Source organism: Oncorhynchus nerka, linkage group LG20 (assembly GCF_034236695.1).
Source record: "Oncorhynchus nerka isolate Pitt River linkage group LG20, Oner_Uvic_2.0, whole genome shotgun sequence".
Lineage (NCBI taxonomy): Eukaryota > Metazoa > Chordata > Actinopteri > Salmoniformes > Salmonidae > Oncorhynchus > Oncorhynchus nerka.
In genome coordinates this window covers 45084719-45111927 of record NC_088415.1, presented here as the reverse complement: position 1 = coordinate 45111927, position 27209 = coordinate 45084719, and the positions used below count along the sequence as shown (strand labels likewise).

The following is a 27209-nucleotide window of genomic DNA, read 5'->3' as shown; positions in this document are numbered from 1 at the left end:
GCAGTTGCATATGGAGCAGCAAGAGTAACTGCTCCTCCCTACCTTCAGGCTATGCTCAAACCCTACACCCCAACCCAAGTACTCCACCTTGAAAGCTATGGTCTCTTGGCCCTTCCACCCCAACAGCAGGGCAGCTCTCACTCAGCCCAGTCAAAGCTTCTCTCTGTCCTGGCACCCCAATGGTGGAACCAGCTTCCTCCTGCCCATCTTCCCGAAAACATCTGAAACCCTACCTCTTCAAATAGTATCTTTAATAATCCCTCGGCACCACCTTGCCTTTTGTAAACTAGCACTCACACTTCACCCTCCTCCCTACTTTATAGAGTATAAATGTACTTACTATGACTGAGATGTGCTTGTCCGACCTAGCTATCTTAAGATGAATGCACTAACTGCAAGTCGCTCTGGATACGAGTGTCTGCTAAATGCCTAACATTTATAAGTGTAAATTAAAACAATGGGCAATTTATTAAATCTAGAAGAGAGACCCACTGCAGATTGTTGGTCTGGCAGACTGTGGCATCTGTGTAGATCTTCAGAGCCTGCTGGAACTCCTCTTTGTCTTTGTCCTTCACAGACTTCTGTCTCTGCACCAGCAGGATGTTCTGTTGAGGGGGAAACTACTGGTTTGGACATTCTAATAATAAAACTCTCAAGCTCGAGATGTGCTACCTGTGTTGATAATGAATGACGCTGTAGCAGAGAAACACAGAGATACATGGATCTCACTATGTCAAGTAATTTAAATCTAAGGTAACACCTTTTAAGATATACATAGAAAACCTTTCAAAATCTAAAAGGAAGTGGCCATAGTGGCTGTCTGAGTTGGACTTATATGGGCTAACGTGTCGCCTTTGAATGGTTCCAGATGTGGACTCTGCAAATTGAAGCATAAATATTTCAGTCAGTCGGAGCATTGCCTTTGATATGAAATGGATTGATATATGTATATTGATGGGTACTGATTTCTAAACTTGAAATATGAAATATCCTTTTTCAAGTGAAGAGAAAGGGGAATGCAGAAAGTGTACATTCTGTAAGACCAGGTCAGATAAAGTGAGAAAGAACAGGTCTCACTAAAGTCCTGTCTAGCAACAGAAATGTATTGGCTGTCCCGATGTGTAAGGAGGAGACTCAGCATAGAAGGAAGGTATAAATATCGGTGCTTGTGTAAATATGTCTTTGTCTTATGCAGCTGTGTGACCCAGTGGGTGAATAAACTTGGTTTGAGCTTCACTAGTCATCCGTGAGTTTTAGAACGTTAGAATGGGCAAAACGAGTCACCTAAGCAACTTTGAGCGTCATATGAGCGTCATATTAGGCGCAGTATCTTAGAATCAGCCGCCCTGCTAGGCTTTTCATGCACGAGAGTGTCTAGAGTTTACAGAGAACGGTGCGACAAACAAAACATTTCCAGTCAGGGGCAGTCCTGTGGGCGAAAACAGCTGGTTGATGAGAGAGGTCGAAGGAGAATGGCAAGAATCATGCAAGGTAAATGGTGGACCACAAACAGACAAATAACGGTGCAGTACAACGGTGGTGTGCCGAACGGCATCTCAGAACGCATAACTTCTCGATCCTTGTCATAGATGGGCTATTGCAGCAGACGACCACACTGGGTTCCACGCTTTCGACACCTCATAGAGAAATTGAGGCTGTTCTGAGGGCAAACGAGGGGATGCAACTGAATATTAGGAAGGTGTTCTTAATGTTTTGTACACTCAGTATATTATTAATTGAAATTGCCATCGAATAGGAGTAGTTTCATTCAAGTTTTCCTCCCATTCTTCCCCAAACCCCATCGCCTGGGATTCCGACTAATTCCTGAGTCAGGATTTGGCGTGAGCAGCATGAGCTCGTGGGCCCATCCTGCCTTGTGTCAACGGTACAGGCTGGTGGCGGTGGGGTACTGGTGTGGGGAATGTTTTCCTAACACACATAAGGTCTCTTGATACCAATTGAGAAATGAATGTACCGCCGTCCAATCTGCAGCAACTGTGCGAAGCTATCGTGTCAGCATTGACCAACATCCCTGTGGAATGTTTCCAACAACATCCATGCCCCGAATAATTTAGGCTGTTCTGGAGGCAAAGGGGGGTCCGACCCGGGACTACATGGGTGTACCTAATAAACTGGCTGGTGAGTGTATATTTCCCTAAGCAGGTTGAATCTAGCCTTGAGAGCATGAACTTAGGTAATATAAGACGAGAATTTGAGTTAGCACTTTAGGTGTTTGTCGCTGTCTATAAAAAATGTGTGCTTCCCAGCGGGAGGGGCATTGTTGTGACTTAAGCTTAGTGTCGACTAAGCATAAATTAATCAGTGAGTACTTATCAAAGACAGAAGTGTTTGAATAGAGACTCACAAGATCATACTCCAGATAACAATCACTGAACCTCGTACCTCATACTCCAACTTGTCTATGACATGCTGCAGGCGGTTGGCCTGGGAGCTCCAGTGGTGGTTGTCTGGCTCCACACTGACACCTTAACCAAGGAAATAGAATGTCAGATCAATGTCAGATCACAAATCAAACAATTACAGTTTAATTCTTGTGATTCTCAAACCCGGATCCGGGAGCGTAATCATCGCCTCAAACTAATTAGCATAACGCAGCGGACATAAATCTTTCTAGAAAATCTTCCTATTTGTGAAAATCACAAATGAAATATATTGAGACACAGCTTAGCCTTTTGTTAATCACACTGTCATCTCAGATTTTCTAAATATCCTTTACAGCCAACGCTAGACAAGCATTTGTCTAAGTTTATCATGACATAATGCTATGCTAGGCTCTGCTGGCAGCAGGCAACATTTTCACGAAAATAAGAAAAGCAATCAAATTAAAACATTTACCCTTGAAGAACTTCGGATGTTTTCACTCAGGAGACTCCCAGTTAGATAGCAAATGTTCCTTTTTTCCAAAAATATTATTTTTGTAGGCGAAATAGCTCCCGTTTGTTCTTCACGTTTGGCTGAGAAATCGACCGGAAAATGCGGTCACTACAACGGCAAACTTTTTTCCAAATTAGCTCCATAATATCGACAGAAACATGGCAAACGTTGTTTAGAATCAATCCTCAAGGTGTTTTTCACATATCTATTCGATAATATATCCGTCGGGACAATTGGTTTCTCATAAGAAACGATTGGAAAAATGGCTACCTCAGTACTTTACGCAAGATTTTCTGCGGGAGCCATCATGTGACCACTTGCGCAATGTGGTCCCTTACGGCTATTCTTCAACATAAATGCATAACAAGACGTCACAATGCTGTAGACACCTTGGGGAATACGTAGAAAGCGTAAGCTCATTCGTAGCCCATTCACAGCCATATAAGGAGTCATTGGCATGAAGCGGTTTCAAAAAATGCGGCACTTCCTGATTGGATTTTTATCTGGGTTTCGCCTGTAACATCAGTTCTGTTGCACTCACAGACAATATCACAGACAATATCGTCAGAGTGTTTTCTATCCAAAGCTGTCAATTATATGCATAGTTGAGCATCTTGTCGTGACAAAATATCCCGTTTAAAACGGGAACGTTTTTTATCCAAAAATAAAATACTGTCCCCTAGTCGCAAAAGGATTTACATTTCAAAACATTCAACTGCACTGTATTGATTTCCAATTGCTATAGGCTTTTATGTGATATGTGTCATTGCCAAAAACACATATTGTTTTTTTTAAATGTAACAGATTTCAATGAGACCAAACACAGGTGTGTGTCAGTGTGTACCAGTGTCAATAGGTGACATTTAAGATGAGGGAGAAACATTTGTTTTTTTCATGAGCACGGCCTTATTTCTATTACAATATATATGGTGACTGTCATTCATATTCAAATAACCCAGTTCAATGTAACATTGATAGGTTTAGGCTACTACATGATACTCAAATACCCATCATGAGGTTGCTACAACCTAGCCTATGAATGAAAGTTTACAGCGTTGGTGCACACAGGTCGAGAGAAAATATTAAGGTGACTGACAGTGACACATGGACAGACAGTGACACATTCAATACAGCCTTGCACACTCTTGCCTCCAACAGACAAATTCAGGTATGTTCATCCACGTTTCGTTCTGTTTACTTCTGTTTGAGAAACGTTTTTCAACAGAATCGGCAGAATGAATCACAGCAGCCACATTGTATTCCTTCTCGCATCTATGCGCTCTCCTCCTCTCACCTTTTCCCTTCGTTTATGGACTTCAATGGACAACACATCAGGCTGTGACCAGGCGAAAAAAAACTTTCCAAGCCAAACCATATCATAACCGCTACACACAGCCTACATCGTTGTCACCATATCAACTAAAGTAACATCATAGTAATCAGAGCTAATAGAACTAATGTGTCAGTATACATTCTACAATTATGGCAATACACTTGTAAAACCAAAAGCTTACCTTGACTTGAAAGAGTTCCAGTGTTGTGTTGGATAGTCATAGGTGGCTAGCTAACATATCATCCCTCTGTTTGAGCCAGATGTTTGAGTAGGCTTAACTAGCTTGCTGCATTTTCTAGTTAAGTAAGTGAAAGTGAAATTGACATAGTTTTTGTCTTGCTTCTTCATTTTTGAAAAAAATGATTTGTTCAAAACTTTTCAACTATTGTTTCTCTCTTTGAGTCAGCTGCTCACCACATGTTATGCACTGCAGTGCTAGCTAGCTGTAGTTTATGCTCACAGTGCTAGATTAATTCTCTAATCCTTTGATTGGGTGGACAACATGTCAGTTCATGCTGCAAGAGCTCTGGTAGGTTGGAGGAGGTCCTCCTGAAGTTGCATAATTACTGCGTAAGTCTATGGAAAGGAGTGAGAACCATGAGCCTCCTAGGATTTGTATTGAAGTCAATGTATCCAGAGGAGGACGGAAGATAGCTGTCCTCCGCCTACACCATGGTGATACCCTACAGAGGGCTACATTTTTTATGTTTTTAATGTAACCTTTTTACAGTTTTTCTCAATTGCTAAAACACTAAAACCCATTGGCTGAACAAAGTTCTCAGTTGCCTGGACTCATTTAGCTAATTATGCAGTCTGTTGTCAATACCTTAAACCATTTCACATGGTAAAACACAATTTGCAGATCTCACAGACTTTTCAGCAAAACTCTAAACACATTCTCATTCTCAAAACACATTCTGCACTCTAATGCACATGTCATCCATACTGGTAAACACAAGTGGCAACAATAAAATACAAATAGAGAACACATGTCATTGATTGAACACAACCACTCAAAATTGATTTAACCTGTTTCAAATGATGTGACACAACCAATAGAAGCCAGTTCAGAGAGCAAACAGGTTGTTGAAGGTGGGAAGGAGAAAGTCTGAGAATGGATAGAAGAAACAATGTGAGAGGACGAGTGCGTATGCGAGGTGGGCGACGAGGAGGAAGAGGAGGAGGAGTGCAAGAAAGAGGAAGAGGAAGACAAAGAGTGGAAATATCTGATAAAATTCAAGCAAGTTATAGACCATGTTCTTGTCCATGGACTGACAATAAGGGAAGCAGGACTTAGAGTGCAACCCAATTTGAGCCGATTTTCTGTGTCCACCATAGTAAGGACATTCAGAGAAGAGACCAGGTACAGTATACTACTGTATTTTTGTCATTGCAAATTTACTGTACTACACTATATGCAGCTGTTTCAATCGACATTTGTAAAGTTAATCACTGTATGTATTGTACTGCATGAATATGTTTTGTAACTGCACAACTACTTTTTGTAGAATTGCAAGGCTGCCACATGCAGGTGGAAGGACAGCTATATTCACTCGGGAGCATGAGGCCGTTATAGTTGGCATGGTCCTTCAAGATAATGCAATACGAATCAGAGAAATCCAGGAACGAGTGATACAAGACAACACACACTTCCAGGGAATCGACTGAGCATTTCCACAATTGACCGTGTCCTCCATCGTAACAGGATGCAAATGAAACAAGTATACAGAGTACCTTTTGAGCGCAACTCACCAAGGGTGAAAGAACTGCGAGCTCAGTATGTGCAAGTAAGTGTACATTCAGAAACATTTACTGTAATCCAGATCGTCTACAGTACTAACACATACTATGTGAATGACATTACTCTTCAGTACATACAATGTATGTGAATCAGAAGCCTAATTGTTCCCTACAGTATAGCACTGTCTCTGTACGACTTACAAAATCCTACATACAGTATATTGTATTTCTACACAGACAATATTTGACTTGGAATCCTTGGACAGACTCCATGAGTTAATCTCTGTCGATGAAGCAGGCTTCAAGCTAACAAAGAGGAGAAGGAGAGGCCAAAACATGATTGGACAGCAGGCCATTGTTGAAGTCCCTGGTCAACGAGGTGGCAATGTCACAATCTGTGCTGCTATCAGCAACCATGGTGTTCTACATCACCATGTTACACTCGGGCCATATAACATCCAGCACCTTCTAAGATTTATTGCCAATCTAAGAGATATTTTATTTGAGCAGCAGGTTCAAGAGCAGCAGGGTCAAGAGCTAAATGAGAATCCCATTCCCACCTATGTGATAGTGTGGGACAATGTCAGTTTCCACCGAGCTGCTCAGGTAAGGGAATGGTTTAACATCAATGGGCAGTTTATGAACTTGTACCTCCCTCCATACTCGTCTTTCCTGAACCCGATTGAGGAGTTTTTCTCCTCTTGGAGATGGAAAGTGTATGATAGACAACCCTACACCAGAGTAAATATGTTGCAAGCCATGGATTTAGCCTGTGTTGATATACTGTAGGTGAGGAATCATGTCAGGGCTGGATACGGCACAAGAAGCTTCTTCCCCCGTTGCCTCAGGAGGGACAATATTGCTTGTATTGTATACTGTAGTACAGTGCATTGTAGGCTGTATATTGTACAATGGACAAATTGTATGGCCCTGAACATTGTGCTTTTCATTTATTAACAGTACTGACTGCTCAATAGATTTTGACTGGTTGCAGGTTCATGTCAACAAAGAACAAGAATTACAGTATCCCAGAGACAAAGGACAAGTTTGTGAGATGCAGGGAACAGTACTGTAAAAACAGGGGTACAAGGAGGAGGAAGAACAAAAAACAAAATTGCAAAGAACAAAGCAGAGTAGTAATTTCGGATCAATTTTGAGCTACTATGATAGAACATGTTTTCGTTCATCAAAAGACAATGAAGGAAAAATATACTTCTCCCTGAGAATTGTATGCTTTGAACAATGTGTTTTCTATTTTTCGGTGTATTGTTTACTGACTGCTTGAGAGTGTATATAATTTTGATCACTTTGTTTATGATTTGAGAGCAGTGTTTGATTTTGAACACAGGTAAAACTGTTTTGAGGCAAATGTTTCATTTTGCAAGAGGAGTCAGAGGTTATGTAAATAGTGCTTGAAGATGAGGTTTTGTGTTGAATGTTTTCGGGAAATGGAGCAAGGTTTCAGAAATGGTGTTTTAGCAATTGAGAAAAACTGTAAATGTTTTACTATTTTTATTTTGATTAAATTCACTGAGAGGATGGTACTCCACTGGTGTGTACCTGTAGTGAGCATGCCAGAGTAAGGGTCCTTGGGGGAGAGACACAGGTTATTTTTGAATTTGACACCTGGGGCGTTTGGTGATTCTCTGGAGGGAAATATCCTCTGGCTTCCTTATCTTCCTGCAGTGGACACAATCATCACAATCACAACAACAGTGTGGTTGTTGCTATTGTCAAATATAATGATTGTCATCATCATTGTCATCAACAGTACCAGCTGCATCCTTATAATTGTCATTATCATCAAATGCATCATCATCCTACATATCCTGATATAGGCATAATTCTGTGCGGTAACTGATCACTCACTGGTCATGGTAATAGTACAACAAGATGTTCAACTACTTGATGTAGCAGTGTAAAGCGGAAGATAATAGATAGTAACTGCCGTGTTACTCTACCTGCCAGTGCAGCTCTGCATGTCCACAACCTCAATAGCGCAGTCTAGTGATAACTGAAGGGACTGCAACTGGGTTTTGGTCTCTCGCAGAAGGAAACGTGCCACAAACTGGCCTAACACAGAAGAACTCTGGTACTCCTGTATGGGGGCGGGGTTATGGGGTTTGGGAAGAGTGGGAAGGAAAACTTGAATGAAACCACCTATTCAATGTTAATTTCAATTAATAATATAGTGTGTGTACAAAACATTAAGAATACCTTCCTAATATTGAGTTGCATCCCCCCGTCTGCCCTCAGACCAGCCTCAATTTGTCGAAAGCGTTCAACTGTGGCGAAATCTCTCACACAGTTGGCTGGATGTCCTTTGGGTGGTGGACCACACGGAAAACCGTTGAGCATGAAAAACCCAGCAGCGTAGCAGTTCTTGAAACAAACCAATGAACCTGGCACCTACTACCATACACCGTTCAAAGGCACTTCAATCTTTTGTCTTGCCCATTTAATCTCTGAATGCCACACAAACACAAGACATGTCTTAATTGTCTCAAGGCTGAAAAATCCTCCTTTAACCTGTCTGCTCCCCTTCATCTACACTGAAGTGGATTTAATAAGTGACATCAATAAGAGATCATAGCTTTCACCTAGATTCACCTTGTCAGTCTGTCATGGAAAGAGCAGGTATTCATAATGTTTTGTACACTCAGTTTATATACAGTGGGGAGAACAAGTATTTGATACACTGCCGATTTTGCATGTTTTCCTACTTACATAGCATGTAGAGGTCTGTAATTGTTATCATAGGTACATTTCAACTGAGAGAGGTGGAATCTAAAACAAAAATCCAGAAAATCACATTGTATGATTTTTAAGTAATTAATTTGCATTTTATTGCTTGACATACAGTGGGACAAAAAAGTATTTAGTCAGCCACCAATTGTGCAAGTTCTCCCACTTAAAAATATGAGAGAGGCCTGTAATTTTCATCATATGTACACTTCAACTATGACAGACAAAATGAGAAAACAAATTCCAGAAAATCACATTGTAGGATTTTTAATCAATTTATTTGCAAATTATGGTGGAAAATAAGTATTTGGTCACCTACAAACAAGCAAGATTTCTGGCTCTTACAGACCTGTAACTTCTTCTTTAAGAGGCTCCTCTGTCCTCCACTTGTTACCTGTATTAATGGCAACTGTTTGAACTTGTTATCAGTATAAAAGACACCTGTCCACAACCTCAAACAGTCACACTCCAAACTCCACTATGTTCAAGAACAAAGAGTTGTCAAAGGACACCAGAAACAAAAGTGTAGGCCTGCACCAGGCTGGGAAGACTGAATCTGCAATAGGTAAGCAGCTTGGTTTGAAGAAATCAACTGCGGGAGCAATTATTAGGAAATGGAAGACATACAAGACCACTGATAATCTCCCTCGATCTGGGGCTACACGCAAGATCTCACCCTGTGGGGTCAAAATGATCACAAGAACGGTGAGCAAAAATCCCAGAACCACACGGGGGACCTAGTGAATGACCTGCAGAGAGCTGGGACCAAAGTAACAAAGCCTACCATCAGTAACACACTACGCCGCCAGGGACTCAAATCCTGCAGTGTCAGACGTGTCCCCCTGCTTAAGCCAGTACATGTCCAGGCCCGTCTGAAGTTTGCTAGAGAGCATTTGGATGATCCAGAAGAAGATTGGGAGAATGTCATATGGTCAGATAAAACCAAAATATAACTTTTTGGTAAAAACTCAACTCGTCGTGTTTGGAGGACAAAGAATGCTGAGTTGCATCCAAAGAACACCATACCTACTGTGAAGCATGGGGGTGGAAACATCATGCTTTGGGGCTGTTTTTCTGCAAAGGGACCAGGACGACTGATCCGTGTAAAGGAAAGAATGAATGGGGCCATGTATCGTGAGATTTTGAGTGAAAATCTCCTTCCATCAGCAAGGGCATTGAAGATGAAATGTGGCTGGGTCTTTCAGCATGACAATGATCCCAAACACACCGCCCGGGCAACAAAGGAGTGGCTTCGTAAGAAGCATTTCAAGGTCCTGGAGTGGCCTAGCCAGTCTTCAGATCTCAAGCCCATAGAAAATCTTTGGAGGGAGTTGAAATTCCGTGTTGCCCAGCAACAGCCCCAAAACATCACTGTTCTAGAGGAGATCTGCATGGAGGAATGGGCCAAAATACCAGTGTGTGAAAACCTTGTGAAGACTTACAGAAAACATTTGACCTCTGTCATTGCCAACAAAGGGTATATAACAAAGTATTGAGATAAACTATTTTTACTGACCAAATACTTATTTTCCACCATCATTTGCAAATAAATTCATAAAAAATCCTACAATGTGATTTTCTGGATTTTTTTTCGAATTTTGTCTTTCATAGTTGAAGTGTACCTATGATGAAAATTACAGGCCTCTCTCATATTTTTAAGTGGGAGAACTTGCACAATTGGTGGCTGACTAAATACTTTTTTGCCCCACTGTAAGTATTTGATCACCTACCAACCAGTAAGAATTCCGGCTCTCACAGACGTGTTAGTTTTTCTTTAAGAAGCCGTCCTGTTCTCCACTCATTACCTGTATTAACTGCACCCGTTTGAACTCGTTACCCGTATAAAAGACACCTGTCCACACATTCAATCAAACAGACTCCAACCTCTCCACAATGACCAAGACCAGAGAGCTGTGTAAGGACATCAGGGATAAAAATGTAGACCTGGACAAGGCTGGGATGGGCTACAGGACAATAGGCAAGCAGCTTGGTGAGAAGGCAACAACTGTTGGCGCAATTATTAGAAAATGGAAGGAGTTCAAGATGATGGTCAATCACCCTCGGTCTGGGGCTCCATGCAAGATCTCACCTCGTGTTGCATCAATGATCATGAGTAATGTGAGGGATCAACCCAGAACTACACAGCAGGACCTGGTTAATGACCTGAAGAGATCTGGGACAACGGTCTCAAAGAAAACCATTAGTAACACACTACGCCGTCATGGATTAAAATCCTGCAGCGCACGCAAGGTCCACCTGCTCAAGCCAGCGCATGTCCAGGCCTGTCTGAAGATTGCCAATGACCATCTGGATGATCCAGAGGAGGATTGGGAGAAGGTTGTGTGGTCTGATGAGACAAAAATAGAGCTTTTTTGTCTAAACTCCACTCACCGTGTTTGGAGGAAGAAGATGGATGAGTATAATCCCAAGAACACCATCCCAACCGTGAAGCATGGAGGTGGAAACTTCATTCTTTGGGGATGCTTTTCTGCAAAGGGGAGAGGACGATGGCACTGTATTGAGGGGAGGATGGATGGGGCCATGTATTGTGAGATCTTGGCCAACAACCTCCTTCGCCCAGTAAGTGAGCATTGAAGATGGGTCGTGGCTGGGTCTTCCAGCATGACAACGAACCGAAACATACAGCCAGGGCAACTAAGGAGTGGCTCCGTAAGAAGCATCTCAAGGCCCTGGAGTGGCCTAGCCAGTCTCCAGACCTGAACCCAATAGAAAATCTTTGGAGGGAGCTGAATGTCTGTATTGCCCAGCGACAGCCCCGAAACTGAAGGATCTGGAGAAGGTCTGTATGGAGGAGTTGACCAAAATCCCTGCTGCAGTGTGTACAAACCTGGTCAAGAACTACAGGAAACGTATGATCTCTGTAATTGCAAACAAAGGTTTCTGTATCAAATATTAAGTTCTGCTTTTCTGATTTATCAAATACTTATGTCATGCAATAAAATGCAAATTAATTACTTAAAAATCATACAATGTGATTTTCTGGATTTTTGTTTTAGATTCTGTCTCTCACAGTTGAAGAGTACCTATGATAAAAAAATGTCAGACCTCTACATGCTTTGTAAGTAGGAAAACGTGCAAAATCTGCATTGTATCAAATACTTGTTCTCCCCATTGTATATTCACCTTCCTAATATTGAGTTGCACCCCCTTTTGCCATCAGAACAGCCTCAAATCACTGGGGCATGGACTCTACAGTTTTGTCAAGTTGGCTGGTAGTGGATCTCGACACCGAATAGCTTGTTCAATCTCATCCCACAGACGCTCAATTGGATTGTGATCTGGTGACTGTGCAGTCCACTACAGTGAGCTGAATTCACTGTCATGTTCGTGGAACCATTCCTGGACAAGCCTTGTGGCATGGGGCATTATCCTGCTGAAAAATGTAATTCGCAAATGAATACACTTCTGTCATGAAGGGATGCACCTGATTGGCAATGATGTTCAGATATCCTGTGGCATTCAAATGTTGCTCCACTTTTATCAAGGGGCCCATAGTGTGCCATGAAAACACACCCCACACCATCACACCACCACCAGCCTGCAATGTTGACACGTAGCATGATGGATGAATGTACTTGTGGTTTTCTCCAACCACATTTCTCCCATCAGTGTGAAACAGCAGGAATTGGGATTCATCAGAACAGGCAATGTTTTTCCAATTCTCCAGTGTCCAGTGTTTTCGTTCCTTAGCCCAAGGCAACAGCAGTTTCTTGTTTTTTTGCTGAAAGAAGTGGAACTCTGTAAGGTTGTCGGCTACCATATCCCATTCATGTCTTATGTGGATGTCATAAGGTGAATGCACCAATTTGTAAGCCGCTCTGGATAAGAGCGTCTGCTAAATGACTTAAATGTAAATGTAAATGATGTCAAGGTACGAAGAGTTGTGCATTCTTTTATGGGTCTATTGGCACCAATGTTGTACTGGACTTTCAGTTGACTAAGGGACGGATCGAAATGTACAGAATGGTTACCTGGAGGAAAATGGGGGAGGGTCGTGTTTATTTCAATTTCAGTCAAGGGGAGGGTGTAGTATTGTTTTACTCTCGTCCAGGGGAGGGTCATGTAATTTGTCATTGATAAAATGTCAGTATTTCTCAGTGTTTTAGAATGAATGACTTATTGGGCTATATATCGATGTGTGCCTGATGCTACCTTTCATCTCTGATTCTCCGCTGGTCGCTCAATATCAATTGCGCCTATAGGCTATTTAGTGTGGTCTCAATCAAATGATTCATAGCCTATAGACGATATGCCAGGAAGTGCGAAGCTCAGAGCAAAGTTATATTTCTAAGATAGCTGGGATGGTGTAAAGAAAACTAAGCTGCATAACACACTGCAAATTATATTTTAACCCTGAACCTCAGCTGCAAATGTTTCTTCTTTTCCTTTTTTTATTAGGCCTAGCCTGAAAAATGCATTATATTGTGCACGTACTAGCCTAAAGCCTATGTTCTGTTCAGTATGAGAAGGAGAGCGCGAAAATGAGGACCCGGAGGTCAACTTTGTCAGCTTGCTACTAATATAATTGATTTTATTAAAAACAATATGTTTCTTGCCCATGATGTATTTATCAGAGTTACTGATGTCACAGGCCGGCTCATAGCCTGTGGTAAAAATGAGGGGACACGAACAACAGATGTAGGCCAAAACCAAACTATTAACTTTAAACAAAGAAAAAGGAATGAGGTGTGAAAGTATCATAATGTAAGGTGTATGTAAAGTGCAGGGATGCGTGAATCTGTGTGTGTGAATGACTGAGTGAAAACTATGCAAAACTACAAAGGAACAAACAAAACAGGATCATACCCGGAGGAGCAGAGAGAGACAAGATTGATTAGTGAAGCAGTTTAAATACCCTGAGTCCAGGTGACTCCAATCACTAACGACCCTCCTCTGCCTGCAGGAGGAACCGCCCCTGCACTGCAGAGGAGGGGCCGTGACACTGACCTCACAATAAGCCAGATTTAAGTAACTTACATTGTGGTGCTGAAACTTGAAGCAGCAGCCACAGCACACTCAATTGGAAATGGACAGCTCCATTGGGGAGTTGGGGAGTTGCAGGATGAGACAAGATCATAACTATAATTAAACACAACTATAATTAAACACACAAAAGAAATAGGAAATAGACAGCTAACGGTGCTGAAAGTAGGCAAATTCGAGTTGGCATAATTCATTTCAACGGTCTTCATTTTACATTTTGATTAGACAAGAGGGATTTGTGTTGGAGCCCATTTCTTCCTATTTAAGAAATAAGAAGTAGGCCTACCGGTTCGACAGATTAAATTAGGCTATAGGCTGCTATATCCAAAGATTTGTCAGTTAATTCCTCCATCCGTCATGCACTCTTTAAATAGCCTACCTCTGTGTCAGTGAAGGGCTGTTAAGTTAAAACCAAGACTCAAATTGAGGGGGTATGAGAGGGTATGCCATAGGCAAAAAGCACAGGCCTACCCCTTGTTAGTTTAGGCATTTGTATCTGATTATATAAAGTGATCTATAACGGCGCTTTGGTCTGCAATGCTTTATGCTAGAAACAAGCTGTAAAATACCCAGGAAAGACGTGACTCCGATGCATATGGGAATGTCATTGTTTCATTTATTTGACATTCAGAGGCGGACTTTGTTTGGGACGTAATCTAATTCTGTCACTATCAATTGATTAAGCTATTCACTTTCTGTACAATAGAAGATGTTTAAACCAAGACAGCCTTTAGGGAAACACTTGTGACCTTCTCCCGTTGGGTTAAGCCACAGAAGAAGAGTAGCCAGCAGTTAAAGCTTAAATTGTTCTGTGTCAGTAGGTCTACCCTGTCTGGGGTGGAAAGGTAGGCCTACCCTGTCTGGGGTGGAAAGGTAGGCCTACCCTGTCTGGGGTGGAAAGGTAGGCCGAACATTTGAAAGTACAATGCTCGTAATGACGTCTCAGATTTAATTATTTGCAAACAAGACACACTGATTTGGCATTGGAGAAATATGATAGGAGGAACACACAGGCCTATCTTAGCCTGTCACTTCGGCAATTTATGTGGTATTAAAAAAATATTCTGCTAATATGTAAAATTACATAGAATTGCATGAAATGTTTAAAAAAGGCTATTTTTTTCACGGACCTGCAAACACGATGATAGATTCATGCAATGCTTTTACTATATAGATCTTTCCACCCCTAGTCTTGTCCACGGTGGTCTGCGAACCCACAAGCTTCTGGCCCGCAGCCCTGTGTGCTATCAAAATTGCCATGTAATGCTTACAGGATGAAGAACAGTTTCTAAAACTGCATATCAAAGGCTCTGGTCTGTCCAAGAAGTGAGGATAAACGATAGACATGTTCTCTGCTATCCACTTTGTTTTAATGATTATTTTGGGTATAGGGGAGGGTCACTTTTTTTTAAAGCGTTCAGGGATGGTTTAGGTAAAATATATTTTGCTGAAGGGAGGGCCAACCATTTTCCTTTCAAAGAGGTCAGATTTTCTCCATGTAAACCACGCAACCTCCATGTAACCCTCCTCCCCTTCTACAATGATTGAAGTGGATTTAACAAATGACATCAATAAGGGATCATAGCTTTCACCTGGATTCACCTGGTCAGTCTATGTCATGGAAAGAGCAGGTGTTTCTTAAGTTTTGTACACTCAGTGTATACCCTCCACCCAGAACATGCTGCTGTGCAAATCAATTGCATTCACTTCTTGTTATGTTTGTTCCTTATATAATGACAAACCGGGGCGTAGGTTTAACTACTTTTAATGAACATGTACTTCAGCTAGAAAACTCCATGTTTAGCCATGCAAGGCATTCTTTAACCAACTCCCGCGCCCGCATAGCATGCTGGGTAATGTAGTCTAAATGTTATTAACACATAACAACACACTTCTGGCAGTACCATCCGGAAATCTACTATAGGCACTTGATCGAATCCCAGCCTGATTCGATCACATACCAAATTTGTGCTAAATTGATCTTAAATGTGCTAAAGGTGAACATTTTACAGTGGCAGGTGCCATGTGTAATGGTATGTGACAAGTACTGTAACATGATGGTAAAAATATTGTTAATGATACTTTTGTTTTACTGCACTCATAATTTCATTGGAGGACACTGATTTACAGTAGCTCAGATAACCTGCTGTGTTTGCACTGGTCTCTTTATGATTCAGTTTAAGTTTAATTTTTGTTAGTACTAAAAAGCCCCAATGGCCCTATGAAATGAAGTTATCGAAATTGAGTGTGCTGTGTTTTGAAAAATTGCAACCTATGGTTTATTGTATTCCTTCCTTTGAGGGGACTGATTGAGATCACTTCGGAGATTTAAAGAGGAGTATTAATGGGAGTTGTCCTCAAGCTCTTACGCTCCAGGGCCAGTTTGTTTTCGAATAAGCAAGGCTAGGACTAGGGAAGGCAAAGCTGATCTCAGTACAGCCCTTCAGGCAATAACGTCTCCTTGAGTGAATCAAAACAGACATTGGGCAGATTAATGACAGAATGGAAAGGCGAAGAGGGACTGTGTGAGGGTGGGAGAAAGAAATAGATATGGAGAGAGAGAGAAGGGGAGATGGGGAGAACAGCTGTGGTTGCCATGGCGCCGTGTAACTCACGGCGTGGTGCAGTTCTACTAGTTCTATGGTTGCCATGGTGTTGTGGTTTCACAGCAAATTGAGCTACTGCTGACTATCAGGCAGTGAGGTAGGCTGTTGCTGAGGGAGTGAGTGACTGAGTGAGTGGTGTTGTATCCTGACAATCCCCAGTCCTACCAATCATTACTAGACCCAACACAGCAAGGGAGAAAAACTGAGACATTATCAACAGTTTCAGAGAGAGGGAGCGAGGATCGAACAACGTGCTTTCTCTCTGGTTAGGCAATATGGCCTTTCACTCTGCTCTTGTAACCATTTGATCTGAACGAAGTGTGCCTCGAGTATGTCAAAAGAATCAAGACTTTAGATGTTTGACAATTATAATGTAGGATAATTAACATGGCTAGCCTATATTTATGTGATTAAAAGTCTCCTTAAAGTTTAGTCACATTTTCTGGCGCCTCCCTCGTGTCAGCATAGGTGTGGACATGAGAGACTGTAGCAATACATACACTGCTCAAAAAAATAAAGGGAACACTAAAATAACACATCCTAGATCTGAATGAATGAAATATTCCTATTAAATCACTCAAAATTAAAGTGGAAAACCCACACTACAGGCTGATCCAACTTTGATGTAATGTCCTTAAAACAAGTCCAAATGAGGCTCAGTAGTGTGTGTGGCCTCCACGTGCCTGTATGACCTCCCTACAACGCCTGGGCATGCTCCTGGTGAGGTGGCGGATGGTCTCCTGAGGGATCTCCTCCCAGACCTGGACTAAAGCATCCGCCAACTCCTGGACAGTCTGTGGCGTTGGTGAATGGAGCGAGACATGATGTCCCAGATGTGCTCAATTGGATTCAGGTCTGGGGAACGGGCGGGCCAGTCCATAGCATCAATGCCTTCCTCTTGCAGGAACTGCTGACACACTCCAGCCACATGAGGTCTAGCATTGTCTTGCATTAGGAGGAACCCAGGGCCAACCGCACCAGCATATGGTCTCAACAGGGGTCTGAGGATCTCATCTCGGTACCTAATGGCAGTCAGGCTATCTCTGGCGAGCACATGGAGGGCTGTGCGGCCCCCCAAAGAAATGCCACCCCACACCATGACTGACCCACCGCCAAACCGGTAATGCTGGAGGATGTTGCAGGCAGCAGAACGTTCTCCACGGCGTCTCCAGACTGTCACATGTGCTCAGTGTGAACCTGCTTTCATCTGTGAAGAGCACAGGGCGCCAGTGGCGAATTTGCCAATCTTGGTGTTCTCTGGCAAATGCCAAACCACCTGCACGGTGTTGGGCTGTGAGCACAACCCCCACCTGTGGAAGTCGGGCCCTCATACCACCCTCATGGAGTCTGTTTCTGACCGTTTGAGAAGACACATGCACATTTGTCGATTACTGGAGGTAATTTTGCAGGTCTCTGGCAGTGCCCCTCCTGCTCCTCCTTGCACAAAGGTGGAGGTAGCTTTCCAGCTGCTGGGTTGTTGCCCTCCTACGGCCTCGTCCACGTCTCCTGATGTACTAGCCTGTCTCCTGGTAGCGCCTCCATGCTCTGGACACTAAGCTGACAGACACAGCAAACCTTCTTGCCACAGCTCGCATTGATGTGCCATCCTGGATGAGCTGCACTACCTGAGTCACTTGTGTGGGTTGTCTCATGCTACCACTAGAGTGAAAGCACCGCCAGCATTCAAAAGTGACCAAAACATCAGCCAGGAAGCATAGGAACTGAGAAGTGGTCTGTGGTCACCACCTGCAGAACCACTCCTTTATTGGGGGTGTCTTGCTAATTGCCTATAATTTCCACCTGTTGTCTATTCCATTTGCACAACAGCATGTGAAATTTATTGTCAATCAGTGTTGCTTCCTAAGTGGACAGTTTGATTTCACAGAAGTGTGATTGACTTGGAGTTACATTGTGTTGTTTAAGTGTTCCCTGTATTTTTTTGAGCAGTGTATATAACCTAGGCTTCACTTTTACAAGTAGGCAAATTTTATAGACGTTTAATCAAAATATAATCAAATATTACTCCAGTGTTGTCCTTTTTAGGGACCATTTTCTAATGGTCCCTATTTATCTATTTCAGTAGTAGGCTACAATTATCAGTTTAAACAAATATTTTCATTTGGGACAGTTAATCTGCAATTTAGGACTTTTTAAATTGCACTTCGAGACAAATCTGGTACGGTGATTTAGTCTTGAGCCCTGTATGTAGCAAGCTAGCTAGCTAGCGAAAATTGGCCAGAAAGTTGAAGTCAGAGGAGAGAGAAAGTGGTGCAGCGGTGAGGACAGAGAGGAATAGATTAACTCCATTATTGACTATCAAATTACAGTAGTGATTGATTGATTAATAGTAGAATAAAACTCAAAGGATGTACTGGACTCACGATGGATCTCCTCTATCTCTTTCCTTTCCATATTGTTCCAGAGGGATGGATGGCTGGGACAAAAAGACGACAAAAAGCAAACTGTTGGGGCTTTTTGATTTTTATACTCCAGTTGAAAATATTATTATTTTGGAGTAATGTGACTTGTATTAACCCTATTTCACAATGTTTAACATGGTGTTAACACCATTTCACCATAATGTTTTCTGAAGAAAAGAAACATACGTCTTAAAGCGATTTTACCAGTTGTATTTAGATTGTCATTATGGAGACACCTTTTGGCTAAATGTGGCAACACCTCACTCCCCCAAATGTGGTCATTGGGCTAGAAATGTGCTAGACATGGCAACCCTGCCAGAAAGCTCTGTAAATATTGTACACATTTTGTTTTATAAGCTGCAATATGTAACTTTTTGGGTGACCTGAAATTCGCATAGAAATGTGTGTTATAGATCTGTCATTCTCATTAAAAGTAAGTCTAAGACGGGGTAGAAATGTTCTATGTTTGCTATTTCTATGTTCTAAGTTTTGTTTTTGCGTCTTTGACTTTCAGTTTTGTACACCAGCTTCAAACACCTGAAAATACAATATTTTTGTTTATGGAAAATATATTTCACAGCGTTTTAGATGGTATACTGATTCACTACACGATACTTGAAATTATGCAACGCTGTCGTATGCCTCAATCCAGAGCATCCCAAACATGCTCAATGGGTGACATGTCTGGTGAGTATGCAGGCCATGGAAGAATTTTCAGCTTCCAGGAATTGTCTACAGATCCTTGTGACATGGGGTTGTGCATTCATGCTGAAACATGAGGTGGTGGCGGAGGATGAATGGCACGACAATGGGCATCAGTATCTCTTCACGGTATCTCTGTGCATTCAAATTGCCATCAATAAAATGCAATTGTTATGCATGACCATAACATAATCCCACTTTGTTCACAACATTGACATTAGCGAACTACCACACCATACACACTGTCTGCCATCTTCCCTGCTAAAGTGGAACATTTCTGGGATCTTTTAATTTAGCTCATGAAACATGGGACCAACACTTTACATGTTACGTTTATATTTTTGTTCAGATGAATATGAATTGGAATGCTGCAACAACACCAGATCAACAGTATCAGCAGTTTGGCCACCTGCCCCAGTTCCTAGAGCGAAGTTGCCGCTTTTACAATAGCTGAAGCGATTGTCCACTACATTTCAGTAGTGGACAATCCAGCCTACCTACGGAGGAGGAGCTGTGAACATCGAAGACAAGAGATCCCACAGGGCACACCATGTAATTTCAACGTTAAATAAAGGTACAAAAAAAGTGATCAATGCTGCGCAGATTATTATTACAATATTGTGAAGACCTGTGACATTTGCATGATATTTTGAACATGCACGCTTTCTATGATTACATAAGAAGACATTAATAGTTACAGTATCTTCAAAATCTGTCCATGGATGTATTTTAAGTTTGAATAAATACAGTGCCTTGCGAAAGTATTCGGCCCCCTTGAACTTTGCGACCTTTTGCCACATTTCAGGCTTCAAACATAAAGATATAAAACTGTATTTTTTTGTGAAGAATCAACAACAAGTGGGACACAATCATGAAGTGGAACGACATTTATTGGATATTTCAAACTTTTTTTAACAAATCAAAAAGTGAAAAATTGGGCGTGCAAAATTATTCAGCCCCCTTAAGTTAATACTTTGTAGCGCCACCTTTTGCTGCGATTACAGCTGTAAGTTGCTTGGGGTATGTCTCTATCAGTTTTGCACATCGAGAGACTGACATTTTTTCCCATTCCTCCTTGCAAAACAGCTCGAGCTTAGTGAGGTTGGATGGAGAGCATTTGTGAACAGCAGTTTTCAGTTCTTTCCACAGATTCTCGATTGGATTCAGGTCTGGACTTTGACTTGGCCATTCTAACACCTGGATATGTTTATTTTTGAACCATTCCATTGTAGATTTTGCTTTATGTTTTGGATCATTGTCTTGTTGGAAGACAAATCTCCATCCCAGTCTCAGGTCTTTTGCAGACTCCATCAGGTTTTCTTCCAGAATGGTCCTGTATTTGGCTCCATCCATCTTCCCATCAATTTTAACCATCTTCCCTGTCCCTGCTGAATAAAAGCAGGCCCAAACCATGATGCTGCCACCACCATGTTTGACAGTGGGGATGGTGTGTTCAAGGTGATGAGTTGTGTTGCTTTTACGCCAAACATAACGTTTTGCATTGTTGCCAAAAAGTTCAATTTTGGTTTCATCTGACCAGAGCACCTTCTTCCACATGTTTGGTGTGTCTCCCAGGTGGCTTGTGGCAAACTTTAAACAACACTTTTTATGGATATCTTTAAGAAATGGCTTTCTTCTTGCCACTCTTCCATAAAGGCCAGATTTGTGCACTATACGACTGATTGTTGTCCTATGGACAGAGTCTCCCACCTCAGCTGTAGATCTCTGCAGTTCATCCAGAGTGATCATGGGCCTCTTGGCTGCATCTCTGATCAGTCTTCTCCTTGTATGAGCTGAAAGTTTAGAGGGACGGCCAGGTCTTGGTAGATTTGCAGTGGTCTGATACTCCTTCCATTTCAATATTATCGCTTGCACAGTGCTCCTTGGGATGTTTAAAACTTGGCAAATCTTTTTGTATTCAAATCCGGCATTAAACTTCTTCACAACAGTATCTCGGACCTGCCTGGTGTGTTCCTTGTTCTTCATGATGCTCTCTGCGCTTTTAACGGACCTCTGAGACTATCACAGTGCAGGTGCATTTATACAGAGACTTGATTACACACAGGTGGATTGTATTTATCATCATTAGTCATTTAGGTCAACATTGGATCATTCAGAGATCCTCACTGAACTTCTGGAGAGAGTTTGCTGCACTGAAAGTAAAAGGGCTGAATAATTTTGCACGCCCAATTTTTCAGTTTTTGATTTGTTAAAAAAGTTTGAAATATCCAATAAATGTCGTTCCACTTCATGATTGTGTCCCACTTGTTGTTGATTCTTCACAAAAAAATACAGTTTTATATCTTTATGTTTGAAGCCTGAAATGTGGCAAAAGGTCGCAAAGTTCAAGGGGGCCGAATACTTTCGCAAGGCACTGTACTTGTTTGTAAGATAGCCTTAACTTTAGGCTATTTAATTTATTACATAAGCATTATTGAATTGTGTTTGGTTTTCAATGTAACGAAATATCAACATTTGAAGGAGATGTATCTTTTGTGCCAGACTTGATACGTTGGATTCAAGTCTCCAACTCAACCAAAAATCTAAGTTAAATGTGCTACACAGGAATGTTTGATGTTGAAATTTTGCACTGTAATTTCAGAAAACGTCCATAATATACAGTATCTTCAGTAATAGTGGAATGATAATGTTTTGCAGTATTACTTATCCACCAGTGTTGTGATTAGCTGTGATATTCACCTATTGATTTCTCCCACCAGAGTGGCATCTGTGTTACCTAGTGTAAATCACTGTCATTTCCTGGTTTCTAAAATTTTACACTGTTCGCTCAATTTAAGTTTATGTGAGAAATACTGTGAAACACTATCATTCCACTATTAGCGCCAGATACACTATATATACAAAAGTATGAAACATGGAAACATGTGGATTCAGATTTTTCAGCCACACTCGTTGCTGACAGGTGTATACAATCGAGCACATAGCCATGAAATCTCCATAGTCAAACATTGGCAGTAGAATGGCCTTGTGAAGAGCTCACTGACTTACAATGTGGCACCGTCAAAGGATGCCACCTTTCCAACAAGTCAGGTCGTCAAATTTCTGCCCTGCTAGAGCTGCACCAGTCAACTACTCACAGAATGTAGCACATAAAAATAGTCTGTCCACGGTTGCAACACTCACTACCGAGTTCCAAACTGCCTCTGGAAGCGTCGTCAGCACAAGAACTGTTCGTTGGGAGCTTAATTAAATGGTTTTCCATGGCCGAGCAGGCGCACACAAGCCTAAGATCGCCATGTGCAATGCCAAGCGTCGGCTGGAGTGGATTAAAGCTCGACGCAATTGGACTCTGGAGCAGTGGAAACACGTTCTCTGGAGTGATAAATCACGCTTCACCATCTGGCAGTCTGACGGACTAATCTGGGTTTGGTGGATGCCAGAAGAACGCTACCTGCCCCAATGCATAGTACCAAATGTAAAGTTTGGTGGAGGAGGAATAATGGTCTGGGGCTGTTTTTCAAGGTATGGGCTAGGCCTCAAATTGCCATTGATAAAATGCAATTGTGTTCGTTGTCCGTAGCTTATGCCTGCCCATACCAAAATCACACTTTCACCATTGGGGCACTCTGTTCACAACATTGACATTGGCAAACCACTCCCCCAGACGACGCCATATACACTGTCTGCCATCTGCCCGGTACAGTTGAAACTGCAGAAATCCTTCAATTGTTTACTAGGTTTGGAGGTAATTTTGCTTAAAGGACTACGGTACTTACAGCACCTGTCCAACTAGTGATAGGTTGGTCCTCAGACAGACACATTTCATTCCAAAGTTTACAATGAAAATACATGACTTGGAGTCATAGTTGAAATGTAAGTGAGAGGTCTCTGCAGGGGTATTTCAGCCTGCCAGCATCAGTGTGTTCAAACAGAAAGAGCAAGAGGACTAAGTCGTGCAGATCCACTTTCCATATCACCATCACAGCTGACAGATCTCATAGGCTTTCGGCACTGAGAAAAGGCTACCCAAAATCCTACTGGGCTGTCCCCAGTCCACCTGGCCATGCTGCTGCTCCAGTTTCAACTGTTCTGCCTTATTATTATTGGACCATGCTGGTCATTTATGAACATTTGAACATCTTGGCCATGTTTTGTTATAATCTTCACCCAGCACAGCCAGAAGAGGACTGGCCACCCCACATAGCCTGGTTCCTCTCTAGGTTTCTTCCTAGGTTTTGGCCTTTCTAGGGAGTTTTTCCTAGCCACCGTGCTTCTACACCTGCATTGCTTGCTGTTTGGGGTTTTAGGCTGGGTTTCTGTACAGCACTTTGAGATATCAGCTGATGTACGAAGGGCTATATAAATACATTTGATTTGATACTGGGGAAACGTGGTTTGAATGTCATAAGCGGATATAGTGTTAACTTCAAATTCTCAGTAGATATCAACAAAAGCTGTCACATGAAATTTGTGCGACGGAAAAAGCTATAACAACAGCAAAATGTAATGGAAAGAGATGGCCAAGTGAGTTCCTCTTACCAAATGAGTTATGAGAGCTGCAGTTAAGAATCCCATACCACTAAAAGTTGATTCTAATATAAAAGCTTAAAGAGATAGTTCAGCAATATTAGCATTTGTTGGCCGTGTTCATTTTAACAAAAGCAAAGTATGGATAGTAGTCACACCTTCACACCATACTGTAAAAGACAGGGGATTCAAAAGTTCAAGTTCTGGAGAGAGCATTTTGAAAGCACACAGTCAATAATAAAGGCCACAGGTCATGGATAATTACCTGAGAGTTTGTCCATGTCTAGGTTACTGAGAGGGAGGGAAATTGTCAACAGAAGAAGAGAAGAAGAGGACAAAAACATGAATAGAATCAGAGAGGATTAGAACGTCCCAAAAATATAATCAAAATCCTTTAAAGGTCAAGTCATTTCTATGAGCAAAGCCACCATTTTATCCTGCGATACATTCCCTGGGGATACAAGGAGGTGTTGATTTGGTATCAGGACACTGTGGAGAAACTGTAAGGGCCTTGGGCCATATGGGGCCATATGGGGATGTGTGTGTAGAGAAGCAAAAAGAAAGAAAACAAAGGATTGTGTAGAAGACCATTATCTAGTATGTGTATGTTATTGTATAATGCATGTGTTGTCGTCAAAGAAAGCCTGGCTTACACCTCTAATTTTCCTGACCTAAGGTAGTAATTACGAGCACATACAGTAGATTGACCACATCGTCTTTCTTTCTTTCCTCTTTCAAAATTCCATTCTTCACCTCTAGTCTGTGTAAAGTGGTTAAGGGCGTTAAAAGCGTTGGGTTCAAATCCCCGAGCCGGCAAAGTGGAAAAATCTGCAGTTCTGCACTTGGGGAAGGCAGGTAAACCCCAAAAACAACTGCTCCCGGGTGCCGATGGCGTCGATTAAGTCAGCCCCCTGCACCTCTCTGATTCAAAGGGGTTGGGTTAAATGCAGAAGATACATTTTGGTTGAATGCATTCAATTGAGCAACTGATTAGGTATCTCCCTTTCCCTAAACGTGCTGCTGTATGGTGTACATTTTAGGACACTATCAGCCTCAAGCTTCACCTCTCCTGGAGCCCTCATTAGACTACTTAAACTAGGGCTCATGCTCTAGATTCTATGCCCCCTTGATGAAATGTTGACACATCCTATTTGAAGAGTAGATGTCCCACCCTGCAGATGGTGACTAAGGTGGATTCCCAGAGGCAGATGAGATGCACTCACTCAGTCTGCTGTATGTCGATGGAATAGAACAGCTCCTGCATCTGCTCCATGGTGAGGATACTGTCGGCAAAGTACGACTGGAACTCCTCCAGGGACAGCTTGCCGTCGTCTGAGAGAGGGAAAAGAGGGACATATTAACTACCTGCTGAAATAGAGAGAATAAAGGAATATTCACGACTGCATTTGTTTAAGACTCAAATTAATAGAACTAAAATAGCTCATTCAGACTCAGCATGTCGAGTGCACGCAATAAATTAATAATGGATTGGGAATATCTTTCTTCATGCCTGGCTTTATCTCAAATTCCTATTATTTCACAACTATGTACTCAGTTATTTATAAAGAACACAAAACCACTGTTGTCAATGGCAACCCTTTCTCAAGGCAATATTTACTTCAAAGAGTTTATCCTCTTGAAACTGAAGTATGCAAAAAGCAGATTGTTCCTTTGTCTTATTCTTTCCTACTTAACAGTACATCACAGTGTCTCTCATCCTCTCCAATGATATGGAAACAATAACTTTGATGAACATTTTAATTATGATTGACCTTTGACAATCCGATTTGATTCTCTCTCTCTTCTAAATTTTCAAACTTCTCTTCGTCTTAAAGAGGTCGTTCACTTTTATTGCCTGTCAAATCAAATAAACTATCCCTTTAAGATAATGACTATGCAGCTATGTGACCCTGTCACAAACAGTTGTCTGTAAGACAAAGTTAAGTACAGTGTATTCCTATGGTAAGTCTCTGCAGAGAGCCTGTGAAGACCCTGGGGGGCGGGCAGGCGGACTGTGGGGTGGTTAGAGCAGTCTGGGTCCCGCCCTTGTTTTGTGCGGGATTGTTTTTGTTTTTGTTACTCTGTTGGATTGTGGTTTTCATGTGTGTATTCTCCGGACAGTTTGGTCCTGTGTTCGGGCTGGTCTAATTCTATGCGCCCTGTATGTTGGCGTGACCGTTTTTTGGGCCGGAGAATAAATTCACGATATACTGAACCCTGCTCTCTGCGCCTGATTCCAACCCACCACTCCTAGTATCCCGTGACAGAATCCCGCACCTAAAAAAATACATGGAATCAGCAGGAGCAGCCGCATCTCCTCTCCCATCGATGGAGGAGAGCTTCGAGGGGGACCGGAGGAGGAGTGTCCTCCTGCACTAGTTGTGGTCTGCTTAGGGCACACGGCCGACCGGTGCTGGAGGAACTCGTCTGGGAGTCGGGAGGGCAGGCGGAGCACTACTCGAACACCCCAGGTGAGTAAGCACCAGACTCACCCAGAGCTTCCTGTCGGTCATATGTATGTGTTAACTTCTTTCCCTGGGTTTTTTCCCTCTCTACAGCATAAGGCGCTAGTCGATTCAGGCGCAGCTGGGAATTTCATGGATCGTGGACTCGCGTTAAGGCTAGGGATTCCCCTGGTGTCGTTAGACCTACCTTTCCCCGTGCACTCCTTAGATAGCAGACCATTAGGGTCAGGAGTGGTTAGGGAGGCTACGGTGCCGCTGGGCATGGTAACGCAGGGGGATCATAAGGAGCAGATTAGTCTGTTCCTTATAGATTCACCTGCGTTTCCAGTGGTGTTGGGAATTCCCTGGCTAGCTCAACACAACCCGGTGATTTCCTGGCGACAGGGAGCTCTTAAGGGGTGGTCAGAGGAGTGTTCAGGCAGGTGTATAGGAGTTGCCATTGTTTCGACTACGGTGGAGAGTCCAGATCCAGGTTTCCACCGTGCGCATTCCCTCTGAATCCCTCTGAATATGCCGATCGCCTTCAGTAAAAAGAGGGCGACCCAATTACCACCCCATCATCGAGAGGACTGCGCGATAAACCTTCTGGAGAATGCTGCACTTCCTAGGAGTCACGTGTATCCATTGTCCCAGGAGGAGACAGTAGCGATGGAAACATATGTTGCTGAATCGCTGGGACAGGGGTACATTCGGCCCTCCGCATCACCCGTCTCCTCAAGCTTCTTTTTTGTGAAGAAGAAGGATGGAGGTCTGCGTCTGTGCATTGATTATAGATTTCCATCATAGTGGGGTTTAGTTACCCACTACCTCT

The 27209-nt window shown here is 42.4% G+C and overlaps 1 pseudogene; it reads right to left on the bottom strand.

Annotated features, from left to right (window-relative positions):
- Window positions 1-293: 293 nt before the first annotated feature.
- On the bottom strand, window positions 294-26661 carry LOC135563102 (N-terminal EF-hand calcium-binding protein 1-like; annotated as a pseudogene).
- Window positions 26662-27209: the final 548 nt, after the last annotated feature.